The sequence below is a fragment of the Rattus norvegicus genome, chromosome 4 (assembly GCF_036323735.1).
Source record: "Rattus norvegicus strain BN/NHsdMcwi chromosome 4, GRCr8, whole genome shotgun sequence".
Classification (NCBI taxonomy): domain Eukaryota; kingdom Metazoa; phylum Chordata; class Mammalia; order Rodentia; family Muridae; genus Rattus; species Rattus norvegicus.
Window position 1 is genome coordinate 101,222,558 of NC_086022.1, and position 13,521 is coordinate 101,236,078.

Genomic DNA, 13,521 nt, shown 5'->3' on the forward strand with positions numbered 1-13,521 from the left:
TCACTCTATCCCATGGATGAAGCCTACTTTTCATGGTAGATATTTTTAATGTGCTTTTGGATTCCATTTGTAAGTATTTTATTAAGTATTTTTGTCACCAATATTCAAAACAGACATTGGTCTGCAATTCTATTTCATTCTTGAGCCTTTGTGTACTTTAGGTATGAGAGTGACTATAGCTTCACAGGATGAGTTTGGCAATGTTCCTTCTGTTTCTATTTTGTGGAATTTGAGGAGTGTTGGTATTAGCTCTTCTTTGAAAATCTGGTAGAATTACAAGCTAAGAATATCTGGCCCTTGGCATATTTTTCTTCTTTATTTCTCTTTTGGTTTGGAGACTTAAAGTGTTTACTTCTATTCTTGGTGATTATGAGACTATTTAAATTGTTTACCTGAACGAGATTTAACTTTGATAATGGGAATCTTTACTAAAAATTGTCAGTTTCATTTTGATTATCCAATTTTGTAGAGTACAAACTTTTGAAGTAAGATGTAGTGACTCTTTGGATTTCCTAAGTATCTGTTTTTATGTTCCTTTTTGTATTTCTTAGTTTGTTAATTTGGATATTGTCTCTCTGCCTTTTAGCTAATTTGGCAAAACAACTCGTTTTGTTTTTGTTGGTTTTTGTATTATGTTTGTTGTTTCTAATTTGTCAATGCTAGCCTTGAGTTTGATTATTTTGTACTGTCTTCTCCACTTGGTTTTGAATGCTTCTTTCTTTCTAGAACTGTTCAGATGTGCCGTTATGATTGTCACAATGAGAACTCTCTAAGTTCATTATGAAGGCACTTAATTCTGTAAACATTCCTCTTACCACTTCTTTGATTGTGTCCAATATATTTCTGTATGTTGTGCCATTGTTTTCCTTGAACTATAGAAAATATACTTTGATTTCTCTCTTTATTTCTTCATTAACCCAGTAATAATTCCATAGAGAGTTATTCGGTTTCCATGAGATACTAGGCTCTCTGTTGTTTCTGTTGTTGAAATCCAGCATTAATCCGTGATGATTTGGTAAAATAAAAGTATTTATTTTAATCTTCTTCTATCTGTTGAAGCTTGCTTTCTGTTCAAGTATATAGACAACTTTGGAGAACTTCCAGGTGGTGCTGAGAAGAAGGTATATTTAATTGTGTTTTGTGAGAATGTTCTGTATATATCTGGTAGGTCAATTTGATTCAGAACATTTGCTGCTTTCAATATTTCTCTATTTCCAGTTTTTATGGCCATTTATTTGTGAGCCTGGGGTGGTGAAGTCACTCACAGTTAATGTATGGGATTTAACATGTGATTTAAACTTTAAAAATATTTCTTTTATTAATGTGAGTGCCCTTGCACTTGTGGCCTACATGTTCAGAATTGAGATGTCATCTTGGTGGATTGTCTTTTGATAAGTGTGAAGTAACCTTGCCCATCTCTTTTGATTACTTTTAGTTGAGATTGTATTTTATAAGATGTCAGAATGTCTATTCCAGATTGCTTCTGGGTTCCTTTACTTAGAAAACCTTTTTCCTCCATATTCTGTGATAATGTCTTTCTTTTTAGCTGAGGTATATTTCCTGTATACCACAGAATGATGAATCCTGCTTATGTACCTATTATGTTATCCTGTGTGTTTTTATTGGTGAAATGCATCCATTAGCATTTTGAGATATTAATGGTTACTGATCAATCATTTTTAACTCATATTGTTTTGAGATTGGTAGAAGTTATGTGTATGTGTTTTTAGGAGGGTGTTTCTCCTCTTTTGTATTTGTTGGTATGAAAGTATTAATTCTTGTTTGTCTCTGAATGTGTGTGTTTGTGTTTGGATGAGAGAGAGAGAGAGAGAGTGCGTGTGTGTGTGTTTGTGCCCGTGTTCATGTACGTATATTATGTATGTGTATTAAATATGATTTCTTTGTTCTGGACATTTAGTGTTTTGACTATTTTATTGTAGGAAGAGTTTTTTTCTGGTCCATTGTATTTAGTGTTCTATTCGTTTGTTTTACACTTATGGGAATCACATTCGTATAGAAATGTTAAAGACATTTTTTTCTATGACTTTGTTGAAGTTATTTTCTGATCATTGGCGCTGAGACTCTTGACCACCTTTATTACTATCATTTTCAAATAGGTCTCTTTATATTATCCCAGATTTCCTGAATGCTTTGTTTTAGAAATATTTTTTTTTATTTAGCCATTTTTGACCACTATATTTCTTCTATTGTGTTTTTAATGTCTATGATTCTGTCTTCCTTCTCTTACATTCTGTACATGATACTTGTGTTTGTAGTTCCTGTTGTCTTTCCTAGTTTTTTTTTCTCTTAAGAATTGTCGCAGTTTGTGTCGCTTCAATGCTTCTCTTTCAATTTTCAAATCCTGAACAGTTTTATTTATTTCCTTCACCTATTTGTATTTTCCTGTATTTCTTTATAGTTATTCATTTCCTCTTCAAAGTCTTCTACTTCTTTAGTTTTATTTCTTGTATTTCTTTAAGGGATTTATCTGTCTTTAAAGGATTCTATTACCTCCATAAGAGAATATGTAAGATCATTTTGTGGAGCTTCAGAGATGTTAGGATATCCTGGGCTTGGTGTAGTAGTATATCTCTGTTCCATTAATTCCATATTACCCTGGCTTTTGATGATAACTGTCTTTTAGGCATTTCACTGTTCCTTATTTTTGCAGGTCTTACAGTTCCTATTGGCAGCAGTTCTCAGAGACTGAAGGCAGACCTTATTGTCGCTGATGTCACGAGACTATTGGAACTGCTGGTATTGCTTGTTATATTAGCTGACAGCAGTCCTACAAGGAGAGTGGTGACTAGGGTATTGAGTGCAGAGCAGACAAGGATGAACTCACTCTCACTGCTTCTGGATTGTCCAGAGGTGCCAAGTCAAGCAGAGATTTATGTTAAACACCTTATCTGCTTATTACTGGTGGCTGCAAACTCTGGGATTGCAATTATGTGTGTAGACCCAAAGATTGAGCTTAGAGCACACACAATATTATTTATATTTGCTGGGAATGCCATAAGACCCACTGGGAAATGTATTTGTCTGTGGCTATTTCATCTGGATTTCCTGTCTGCCAGCTGAGTTCCATGTATGTAGGGAGAACTGTGGTACATGTAATGATGACAAGGTCCAACCTAAGCTTAGAGAGTGAGTTCTAAAGAAGTTTTGGACCAGCCAAAGACATGACTTGAAGTTAATGATGCAGTACAAGCTGATAGCTCTCCAGACAGCTCTATAGATAGACTTTGTAACTGTAGTGTACTCAAGGTAGCTAGCTCTCTGTCTTATTTAGACAGCTCTCATCTGAAGATATCTCTCTGTTTGAGATACCTCTCTCTTTTTCTCTCTCTCTCTCTCTTTCTGTCTCTCTCTCTCTCTCTCTCTCTCTCTCTCTCTCTCTCTCTGTGTTTGTGTGCATCTTTGTGTGTATGTATGCATGTATGTATCCCAGTCTATTTTGGGTGGGTTATACTTGTACGATAGAATAAGTTTTTCATATTTCCTCTTGTCATTATTTTGTATAGGTTAAGGAACATTTGTATTGAAACCTTTAATCAAAGTTTAACAAAATAGTTTTATTATGCTTGAATAGATCAGAAAGGCTGATCATGTGTTCAGAGTAGGGAACCTTTTGTGCTGAATGAGAGTATTAGGCACAAGAACAAACAACATTCACATGGGTATTTTGTTTCATGTTAAATGTTTAGTGAAAAGATTCCCCAGAGTCATAGACACGGATGAAGGCTGTGACTTAAATGTTCCTTGTGCTTGCACCTTTGATGAGGAAACAAGGAGCACAGCAGGTATAAAGAAGAACCAAGACACACACACATGCAAACACACATACACATAAACACACACACAGACATACACACACACACATATATATATATATATATGAGACAGAGAGAAAAGAGAGAGAGAGAGAGAGAAAGAGAAACTGACTTTTCTGATATGATTACTTTGAATCTCCCCTCTGTTTCTAACACATAAAGGGGAAAGGGGGAGTTCATATTGGTAGAGCTTCTCTGATGTCTGAGATTGTAAACAAAACAGTTAATCACTGAAGTAATCTGTATAATACCTGGCATACTGCATAGAGATGCAGGGGTTGATATTCAATGAGATTTAGAGTCTGTGCTTGCAGAGCTGAGTTGCAATAATGTTGGATTCAACATTGAGTTTACATAGAGTTACATTTTTGGATCCCCTCACCTGCGATCCAAAATATCTTTACACATATGAGTTGATCTGGAACTTAAATGTTCAGTTGAGTTTCTACCTGAGGCTGATTTTTCTCAGAGTTATGGTCTGGAAGTTAATACATATTCATGCTAACACTGGGAACTAGGGCTATCATGCAAAGTGGGAATGACAAAATCCAAGCAGCAGAGATATTTTTTTCTCTTACACTCAACCAACCTAGCAACAAGTGTTCTGTAGAAAAGCCCTTCACTGAGCCAGGGTAGAGTGCATTATTCTCAAAGAAATTAGTCCACATGTCATCTCACTTCACATAGCAACAGAGAACAGGTGAGTAGGGAAATTAATGCATGCGTTTCCATCTCCCTACTTCTATTGCAAGAATATTCATATATTTTCTTTAATACTTGGTAAGATAAAGATGTTATAAGAACTGATGTCAAGTTTACATGCCTAACCTGCTTTTTTCACTGACTAACAGTTATCCTATTTAAGTTCCCTGATTGTGACTCATTATTTGGAAAGTTCAAAAGAGGTCAGAACTTAAAAGAGCATTAGTGATGTGCTCATAATGGGATACAACTGGTCAGAGAGCAAGATCCAGACAGATACCTCTGGGAAACATGAAATGTTCAAGACAATAATCACTTACACTGCTCACACTGACTCACAAAATGTCATCTGAGAAAACTGTAAAATTTGCATTGGTCTGTGGGAATTGTAGCCTTCATTTTTTCTTTACTTTCAACTTTCACCTTCTGCTTGCAGATAGCTTTCTTTGGTTCAGGATTGTTCCAATATAAACAGTGGACAGATTGTTGGAATATATTCTTGGGTCCTTTAAAATAGTCCTTTAAATATGCTAATTTCTCATAGCAGTTGAACTATTTTAGTCTTTTTTTCTAGTCCATATTTCTTCACAGAATATTTATTGACCCTATTTAAAGAAAATGACTGTGACCAATAGTGACAGTCTAACTGTTATCATTCAGCCTGAGGTCAAAGAAGGTGGGTCAGAAATTTAAGCTTACTTTGTTTTATAGCATTAGTCAATTCTTTACTCTCTCATTTGTTTCATGTAGGGGGAGGATGTTTGACTATTTAAAATGAAAATGGGTACACATCACTTTTCTTCTGCCACTGTACTTTTCAGCAATATATATATATATATATATGCAATAGAAATAAACAAGTACATAAGTAATTATATATAACATACACATACAATATATTGAACTATACACAATATATACAAATAGTGTGTATATATATACATTTAACATTTCTTGTAGTCTGAAGTCTTTACATCAGAGAGAATATGTGTTGCATGCTTCTTTGTCATGCCCCTTAATTTGCCTAAGATGAGTACCTCAAATTATCTCACTTTTTTTGTATGTATAAGTTGGTTCTTCACACCTGAAGAAACTTCTACTATGTATCTATACCTATTTAAAAGTGTTAGGCATAAAGTCTGATTTGGAAAGGTTGATACTGTAAAGCAGGCCAAATGAACTGGGCATGCCAGTGTCCCTCTAAACAGTAATTTAAATACATTTGTGTTATTGACCAGACATATTTGGATCATATTCCAGTGGTGTTTTAGTTTTTTAAACATTTGCTTATATATGACAGAACTTTTTAGATACATATATATGTTTTTAAAAGAATATATATCCAATAATATACAAAAGAAGAATATGTGTATATACTTATAAACTTTTCACACCATCTAAGAAAATTGGAAATGTATAATTTATAAAAACTCACTGGAAATGGAAAATGTATACTGAGTGACAAAGACAATGCCACATGTTCACTTTCATTGGTGAGGGTTATCTTTGAACTCTTTGGTTTGAATGGTTAACCTGGAGTCTATAAAGTTGGAAGTTAGAAATGTCTGATAAGAGCAGGATTGAGAAGTAGCCTTAAGAAGGGCAGAAGAGAGTAGAATATGTGTGATGTGAAGATAGACAGGGAGGATACTAGGGAACAAATATTTTCAATAGGGAATGGGCAAGGAAGAGGGGAGAGGAGAGCATGTTGAGTCATAATCCAACGTGAGTATATATGGCAAAAGACTTCTGGAAACACATTATTTTCTAACTCTTTTATTTCTTTTAAAAGAGGAAGTATTTATTTTGCTTCAGGAAGTGAAGTAACACAATGCATTATATCTGAACAAGTATGACAAGTGAGTAATGGAAAAGGAAAGATAAATATTGGTACTTGGTTCATGTTTTTCCATTCTTTGGTTTGATGCCGACCTAAATGACAGCATATAGAATGATGGCATACTCATTCTTTGTGGATCTTTATAAACTCCAACAAAAGTACACCCAGAAGTGTGTCTTCTGTTATTCCAAATGGAGTCAATTTGATAAGGTTAATCAGCATGCAGGATACATACATAAAGGCAGAAGCAATGAAGTGTACTTCTTGGTGCATAATGTTTACCTACAAGCCACAGGTTAGTAAACAAGGAACCTAGTTTCATGGATAAGAACCCGTATTTTAAGGAAGGAACTAAGCTCCAATATCAATACAGGTACAGTTAGTTTTCTTGCATGGCCAACAGAACTAGGTCATAAATCAGCATTGCTAAAGAAACCATACATTCTGTTCTTATAATATAGGAAAATGGTTGTTGAATTCAACTGAGAGTGTTCTGGCTGGCTACCTGTAATCATTGCACATGGTCCTCCAAAAACCTCTGGTGGATCAAATGAGTGATCAATTTGTGATTAATCATGGACTAAATGTCATAACCTACTTTGATGACCTTTATCTGGATGATTACTGGTACAATATACCCTATTAGGCTTAAGATAAAAGAAACACTTCATGAATAAGGAAATTGTCTGAAAGCTAGAGAGTTAGTAAGCATTCTTCATTAAAATAGCAAAAATGAGAGTAAGATATGGAAAATTTGTTAGTAAAATGGAGGTTAAGACAAAATGCATAAAATGTGACAAATGAAGTAAGTATATAGTAAAGTAAAGAGTTTAACCAGGAGAGACATTTCAGTCTCCTGTCTGTTTTAAAAGATAATGCTAAATGAGAAACCAGAGACAATGGTTGTTTTGACTCAGCTTTATCTTCTTCATTATTGGTTGCTCACATGGCAGTTGTTACCCTTCTCATAAGAAGATATAATATCATTGCAACTGAGGAGGTCAGATGTTCATAACTCATGAGGTGGTATGAAGGCAGTCATGCTCAAGGCCCACAGCTGCAAACAATAATCTGGATTTCTTTTGCAACTCTCTCACAAAGATGAGTAACATATTAGCAGCTGGGCCACTCTAAGCAAGAACATTTTTGTTGGAGTATAAATAACTTTGGGAGGTAAATATTTGCCTTGTAAGCATTAATAAACTCTGAAATCCTCAGACTCTACTCTGCTGATCTTGAGTATGAAATCTGTCCCTGACCCACTGCCACAGAACCTGTCTGTGACCCCAGAAAATCAGGTTGAGGAGCTGAGGTGGCTGGCCTGGCTTCTACAGGTACCATGTTAAATAGGTGTTTTCATTACTGTGTACCAGGCTCTGACTAGACCTGCAAGAGATAGAGGCTTGATGGCCAAGGTTGAGAGGCAGGGCAACTGAAGTTTGTGTCATCACAACATCACCTCTGAAAGCTGAAATAATGAAATAGAACTATAAAAATTGTGGACAACTCTGTTATTTATTTTTTGATATTTAATTCAACAGTTTTTTACTTACATTATTTTATACAGTATAGTTTGTTCTAAATCAAAATAAGTTAATTGAAAGTCCTAATGAGCTTCTAGATATAATTTATATCACTCCAGTCCATTTGTATCGCAATTTGTTTTTATAACACATGTTCACTCAAACCCAGAATTTTCCTCTCACAGTTGTCATCCACATAGGCCCCATCTTTGAGGATAAGACCTGTCTTTATTCTCATTTATGGCCAGAATATTTGAGATCATCAGTGCCACCCAGGGTCAAAACTGCCTACCTATTCTCTTTTATTAATTCCCTCTGCCCTTACCAGGAATTCACAACAATAGCAGCACCAAGAGATGAACAGGAAACTTCATTCTGAGGAGGCAACCTAAGGAGAGACTGCTCAGTGAGAACATTACTACTGAGCTTTAATCTGAGATGAGCAATCATGGGTCCTCCATAGGGAGCAATATGGAAAGGAAAAAATGTTGCTGTATAAATAAAGAGAAGAATTACACAGAATTCTCAGGATTGCAAAAATCAAATGAAATACCATCCACATCTGGGTTGATGATAAGAAAAAAATAGTGAATGATGGGAAAGAATTTGCTAAAAACTGTCAATCTGAACACCATAGACACTTAGTAAGTACTATATTACAGAAATTAACAGGGGAGTGGAGAAAAAATGAAGGCATATCTATGATACCATTTTCTTTTTTGGAAGGACTATGCTTTTGCTCACCTGTCACCAATGTCATGGGAAAAATGTGTCATTTTCAGAATAATAAATATAGACATTAGGAACTAGCATTGCTATATTTTGTTGAATTTTTCTCTATGGGAGCAGAGAAACAAATATAAACACTTGGCAGATATATATTTTTCTATTTATTTATTTATTCATTGAGTCAGTCAGTCAGTCAATTTATATTTCAACTATAGCCCTGCCCTTCTTCCATCCTCTTCAAATAGTTCATCTTGCTATCTACCCACTGTTTTGCCTCTGATAAGGAAGAGCCCTTTGAGTTCCAACTTACCCTGGCACATCAAGTCACTACAAAACTCAGCCTTTCCTCTCCTACTGAGGCTAGAAAAAGCAGCACAGTTGCAGAAATAGGATACAAAGGCTGGTAACAGAGTCAAAGACAGCACGTATTTCATTTGTTGGGGGACTTGCACGAAGACCAACATGTGTATCACACATAATTATGAAGGGCCTAAATTTCTTGCTCTTTGGTTGGTGTATCAGACTCTCAAAGCCCCCTAGGATCCACATTAATTGACACTGTTGGTGTTCTTGTGGAGTTCTTATCCTCTTCGGATGCCTCAATCACTTCTCTAACTCTTCCACAAGACTCCTGGAACCTCTACTAAGGTTTTGCTAGGGGTCTCCTTGTCTATTTCAGTATTTTGCTAGGTGGAGCCTCTCAGAGAACAATTATGCTGTGCTTCTTGCGGCAAGCATAAGAGAATATCATTAACAGTGTCAGGAATTGGTTCTTCCCCATGGGATAGGTATTAATTTGGGATAGTCATTGTCCCTTCCTTCTGTTTCTGCTCTATCTTTGTCCCTGCACTACAAGTTGAAAGGGTCATTTTGGTTGTTTTCAGTTTCTGTCTCTTTTAATTAAAGCTGTTATGAACATAGTTGAAAAAGTGCCCTTGTAATATTGTAAAGAATTTTTTGGGTATATGGGCAGGAGTGGCATATCTGAGTCTTGAGGTTGCACTATTTCCAATTTTCTGAGAATCTAGCACAATCATTTCCAGAGTGGTTGTACAAGTGTGTACTACAATCACAAACAGAGGAGTGTTCCATTTATGCCAAACATCTCCAACATAAATTATCTCATAGCTTTTAATCTAAGCTATGATCATGGGTATAAGGAGGATCATTGAAGAGTTTAGGTACATGAGAATTAGAAATCTTTTTATCTTCTGACATCATCTTCAATTTCTTTCTTCAGAGACTTGAGGTTCTTGCCATACAGGTCTTTTACTTGCTTGGTTAGAGGTGCACCAAGATATTTTTTTATTAATTGTGGCTACTGCTAAGGATATTGTTTCCATGACTTCTTGCTCAGCCCATTTGTCATTTTTATAAAGAGGGCTAGTTAATTTTCTATTGAATAGCTGAAGCTGTTTATATGGTGTGAGAGTTCTCTGATAGAATTTTTGGGGTAACTTATGTATACTATCATATCATCTACAAGTCAAAATACTTTGGATCCTTCTTTTCCACTTTTTATCCCCTTAATCTACTATCGTTTTTTAATTACTCTAGCTACAACTTCAAGTATTATCCTGAAGACATATGGTGAAAATGTAAGCCTTGTATTGTCCCTGATTTTAGTGGGATTATTTATAGTTTTTCTACATTTAATTTGATACTGGCTATCAGATTGCTATATATTGCCTTTATTTTGTTTCAGCATATGCCATGTTTCCCTGATCTTTCCAAGATCACAACATGAAAGAATGTTTGATTGTGCCAAAGAATTTTTGAGTATTCAATTAGATGATCATGTATTTTTTTTCTTTCCAGTTTATTTATATACTGGATTAAATTGATGGATTTTTATAAACAGAACCATCCCTCCATCCCATGAATGAAGCCTACTTGTCTATGGTTGATATTTTTAATGTGTTCTTGGATTCCATTTGTAAGAATTTTTCTAAGGACTTTTTCAATAATCTTCAAAGCAGACATTGGTCTGAAATTCTATTTCATTTTTGATTTATTGTGTACTTTAGGTATGAGAGTGACTGCAGCCTCATAGATTGTCTTTGTCAATATTCCTGTTCTATTTTGTGGAAAAATTTAAAGAGTTTTTGGTCTTACCTCTTCTTTGAAAGTCTGGTAGAATTCCATGGTAAGAGGATCTGGCCCTGTGCATTTTTTTTCTTCTTTTTCTTTTTCTTCTTTTTTGGTTTGGAGACTTTAAGTGATTTCTTCTATTTACTTAGGGGGTATAAGACCATTTAGATTGTTTCCCTGAACTTGATTTAACTTTTTTTAATGGGAATCTGTCCAGAAAATTGGCATTTTTATTTAAATTTTCCAATTTTGTGGAGTACAAGTTTTTGAAGTAAATCTTAATGATTCTTTGGATTTCCTAAGTGTCTGTTGTTATCTTCCTCCATTTTTTTTTTATTATTAACTTGAGTATTTCTTATATACATTTCGAGTGTTATTCCCTTTCCCGGTTTCCGGGCAAACATCCCCCTGCCCCCTCCCCTTCCTTATGGGTGTTCCCCTCCCAACCCTCCCCCCATTGCCGCCCTCCCCCCATAGACTAGTTCACTGGGGGTTCAGTCTTAGCAGGACCCAGGGCTTCCCCTTCCACTGGTGCTCTTACTAGGATATTCATTGCTACCTATGGGGTCAGAGTCCAGGGTCAGTCCATGTATAGTCTTTAGGTAGTGGCTTAGTCCCTGGAAGCTCTGGTTGCTTGGCATTGTTGTACTTTTGGGGTCTCGAGTCCCTTCAAGCTCTTCCAGTTCTTTCTCTGATTCCTTCAATAGGGGACCTATTCTCAGTTCAGTGGTTTGCTGCTGGCATTCGCCTCTATATTTGCTGTATTCTGGCTGTGTCTCTCAGGAGCGATCTACATCCGGCCCCTGTCGGTCTGCACTTCTTTGCTTCATCCATCTTGTCTAATTGGGTGGCTGTATATGTATGGGCCACATGTGGGGCAGGCTCTGAATGGGTGTTCCTTCAGTCTCTGTTTTAATCTTTGCCTCTCCCTTCCCTGCCAAGGGTATTCTTTTTCTCATTTAAAGAAGGAGTGAAGCATTCACATTTTGATCATCTGTCTTGAGTTTCGTTTGTTCTAGGGATCTAGGGTAATTCAAGCATTTGGGCTAATAGCCAAATATCAATGAGTGCATACCATGTATGTCTTTCTGTGATTGGGTTAGCTCACTCAGGATGATATTTTCCAGTTCCAACCATTTGCCTACGAATTTCATAAACTCGTTGTTTTTGATAGCTGAGTAATATTCCATTGTGTAGATGTACCACATTTTCTGTATCCATTCCTCTGTTGAAGGGCATCTGGGTTCTTTCCATTTTCTGGCTATTATAAATAAGGCTGCGATGAACATAGTGGAGCACGTGTCTCTTTTATATGTTGAGGCATCTTTTGGGTATATGCCCAAGAGAGGTATGGCTGGATCCTCAGGCAGTTCAATGTCCAATTTTCTGAGGAACCTCCAGACTGATTTCCAGAATGGTTTTACCAGTCTGCAATCCCACTAACAATGGAGGAGTGTTCCTCTTTCTCCACATCCTCGCCAGCATCTGCTGTCACCTGAGTTTTTGATCTTAGCCAATCGCACTGGTGTGAGGTGAAATCTCAGGGTTGTTTTGATTTGCATTTCCCTTATGACTAAAGATGTTGAACATTTCTTTAGGTGTTTCTCAGCCATTCGGCATTCCTCAGCTGTGAATTCTTTGTTTAGCTCTGAACCCCATTTTTAATAGGGTTATTTGTTTCCCTGTGGTCTAACTTCTTGAGTTCTTTGTATATTTTGGATATAAGGCCTCTATCTGTTGTAGGATTGGTAAAGATCTTTTCCCAATCTGTTGGTTGCCGTTTTGTCCTAACCACAGTGTCCTTTGCCTTACAGAAGCTTTGCAGTTTTATGAGATCCCATTTGTCGATTCTTGATCTTAGAGCATAAGCCATTGGTGTTTTGTTCAGGAAATTTTTTCCAGTGCCCATGTGTTCCAGATGCTTCCCTAGTTTTTCTTCTATTAGTTTGAGTGTGTCTGGTTTGATGTGGAGGTCCTTGATCCACTTGGACTTAAGCTTTGTACAGGGTGATAAGCATGGATCGATCTGCATTCTTCTACATGTTGCCCTCCAGTTGAACCAGCACCATTTGCTGAAAATGCTATCTTTTTTCCATTGGATGGTTTTGGCTCCTTTGTCAAAAATCAAGTGACCATAGGTGTGTGGGTTCATTTCTGGGTCTTCAATTCTATTCCATTGGTCTATCTGTCTGTCTCTGTACCAATACCATGCAGTTTTTATCACTATTGCTCTGTAATACTGCTTGAGTTCAGGGATAGTGATTCCCCCTGAAGTCCTTTTATTGTTGAGGATAGCTTTAGCTATCCTGGGTTTTTTGTTATTCCAGATGAATTTGCAAATTGTTCTGTCTAACTCTTTGAAGAATTGGATTGGTATTTTGATGGGGATTGCATTGAATCTGTAGATTGCTTTTGGTAAAATGGCCATTTTTACTATATTAATCCTGCCAATCCATGAGCATGGGAGATCTTTCCATCTTCTGAGGTCTTCTTCAATTTCTTTCCTCAGTGTCTTGAAGTTCTTATTGTACAGATCTTTTACTTGCTTGGTTAAAGTCACACCGAGGTACTTTATATTTTTGGGTCTATTATGAAGGGTGTCGTTTCCCTAATTTCTTTCTCGGCTTGTTTCTCTTTTGTATAGAGGAAGGCAACTGATTTATTTGAGTTAATTTTATACCCAGCCACTTTGCTGAAGTTGTTTATCAGCTTTAGTAGTTCTTTGGTGGAACTTTTGGGATCACTTAAATATACTATCATGTCATCTGCAAATAGTGATATTTTGACCTCTTCTTTTCCGATC